The following is a 2699-nucleotide window of genomic DNA, read 5'->3' on the forward strand; positions in this document are numbered from 1 at the left end:
ATCCCGATAAATCTAGTACCCATCTGATGTCATACATTGTTATTACAGTATTATTGACTATATTACTTATGCTGTGCATTATAGCCCCATAACTATTTTGTAACTACCAATTTGTACTTCTTAATTCCTTCCCCTTTTTCAGCTGCTCCACCGAACCCCCTTCCCATCTGGCAACCATCAAAATATTCTCTGTATCTATGAGTTTGTTTCTGTTTTGTTTGTTTATTTTGTTCTGTAGATTCCACATGGAAGTGAAATCATATGACATTTGTCTTTCTCTGTCTGACTTACTCCACTTAGCACAATACCCTCTAGGTTCATCTATGTCGCTGCAGCTAGCAAGATTTTATTATTTTTTTATGGCTGAGTAATATTCCATTGTATATACATACTACCTCTTCTTTATCCATTCACCCACTGATAGACACCCAGGTAGCCTCCATATCTTGACTATTGTAAATAATGCTACAATGAACATATGTATTTACATGTCTCTTCGAAGTAATGTTTTGGGTTTCTTTGGATAAATGCCCCAAAATGGTATAACTGGGTTCTTCTTTGTCTCTTGTTACAATTTGTTTTAAAGTTTACTTTACCTGGCATAAGTATTGCTACCCCAGCTTTTTGTTTGTTTGTTTCCATTTTCATGAAACATCTTTTTCCATTCTTTCCTTTCTCTATGTGTGTCTTTCGATCTGAAGTGAGTCTCATGTAGGCAACATATATGTAAAGGTCTTGTTCTATTATCCATTCACCCACCCTATTTTGATTGGAACATTTCATCCATTTACATTTAAAGTAATTGTTGATAGATATATGGTTATTGCCATTTTATTGTTCACATTATTCATCTTTCTTTTTCTTTTTTCTTCTTCTTCTTCTTAAAGAAGTTCCTCCAACATTTCCTGTAATATTGGCTTGGCAATGATGAACTCCTTTAGCTTTTTCTTGTCTGGGAAGCTCTTTATCTCTCTTTCGATTCTAAATGAGAGCTTTGCTGGGTACAGTAATCTTGGCTGTAGGTCTTCGCTTTTCATCACTTTGAATATTTCACACCAGTCCCTTCCGGCTTGCAAAGATGCTGCTGAAAAATCAGTTGACAGTTTTATAGGAGCTCTCTTGTAGGTAACTAACTACTTTTTTCTTGCTGCTTTTGAGATTCTCTCTTTGTCTTTAACCTTTGGCATTTTATTTATTTATGTTTTTAATTTATAATTTAGATGAGGCAACCCTTGGTTGACCTCACAGATTGCAAGGACCTTGTCAGCTTACAATCCCTTATATATATATTTTTTAAATTTTTTACACCTACAGCACCTGGTCTTCCTAGGTGGTCTCCCATCCAAGTACTAACCAGGCTCGACCCTGCTTAGCTTCTGAGACCAGATGGGATCGGGCTTGTTCAGGGTAGGATGGCCATGAACTAACCTCTGGCATTTTAATTATGTGTCTTGGTGTGAGCTTCTTTGGGTCCATCCTGTTTGGGACTCTCTGTGCTTCCTGGGCTTGTGTTTTTATTTCCTTGGCCAGAGTAGGGAAGTTTTTCATCATTTCTTCCAATAGATTTTCATTTCCTTTCATTCTCCTTTTGGTACCCCAATGATGCGAATGTTGTTATGCTTGATGTTGTCCCAGAGGCCCCTTAAACTACCCTCATTTTTTGGATTCTTTTTTCTTGTTGCTGTTTTTATTAGGTGTTTTCTCTTACTTTATCTTCTAAACAGCTAATTCCATCCTCTGCTTCATCAAATCTCTTGATTCCCTTAAACGTATTCTTCATTTCAGTTATTGTATTCTTCATTTCTGCAGTTAGTTATTGTATACTGCACTTCAGTTATTGTATTCTTTATTTCTTTTTATTTTTTTATCTCTATTTTTATGTTTTCTAGCTAATTGTTAAAGTTCCCACTGAGTTCATCTACTCTTCCCCTAAGGTCATTGAGCATTTTTACAACCAGTGTTTTGAACTCTGCATCCGGTAGATTGCTTGTCTCCATTTTGTTGAGTTCTTTTTCTGGAGCTTTGTTCTGTTCTTTCATTTGAGACATATTGCTTTGTCTCCCCTTTTTGGCTGCTTCCCTGTGTTTGATTCTATGTATTAGGTAGGGCTGCTATGTCACCTGGTCTTAGTACAGTAACTTTATGTAGTAAATGTCCCCTGGGGCCCAGTGGCACAGTCTCCCTGGTCACCTGAGCCAGATGCTCCAGGTATGTCCCTTGTGTGGGTTGTGTGTGCCCTCCTGATGTAGTTGAGCCTTGGTTGCTGTTTGCACATCAGTGGGAAGGACTGACCCTTGGGCTGATCAGTTGTGAAGACTGGCCAGTGACTACAGTGGAGGAGCTGTTGTGCAGGGGCTGACCCTATGGGGCAGGATTCGCCTTAGCAGGGCTCTAGTGCCTGCCCTTTGGGTGCATCATCCTTGGATATGGCCTCTGCTGGTGCTCCTCTTTAGTCCAAAGGTGGCCACTGGGTGTGCAGGCTGAGGCCTGCCAGGGGGCGTCCTCCTGCAGGCCAAGTTCAGCTGCAGCCTACCTCCTGCCTGGGGCCACCTGGCATGCCACCAAGCAATCTGAAGATGGCCACCACTCATGCTGGGCTTGAATACACCTTTAAAGGCCAAGCCGCAAACCAAGGCCAGCTGCCGCTAGTGCCGGGCATGGGGCTGCTCCACAAGAGGTACGGAGCACTCCGAGGCCAG

General features: G+C 41.0%; 1 pseudogene; it reads right to left on the reverse strand.

The window, feature by feature from the left end:
* Window positions 1-1305: 1305 nt before the first annotated feature.
* LOC111738619 lies at window positions 1306-1424 on the reverse strand (annotated as a pseudogene).
* Between the last annotated feature and the right edge of the window lie 1275 nt (window positions 1425-2699).

Source organism: Pteropus vampyrus, unplaced genomic scaffold, assembly GCF_000151845.1.
Source record: "Pteropus vampyrus isolate Shadow unplaced genomic scaffold, Pvam_2.0 Scaffold40, whole genome shotgun sequence".
In the NCBI taxonomy this organism is placed as follows: Eukaryota; Metazoa; Chordata; class Mammalia; order Chiroptera; family Pteropodidae; genus Pteropus; species Pteropus vampyrus.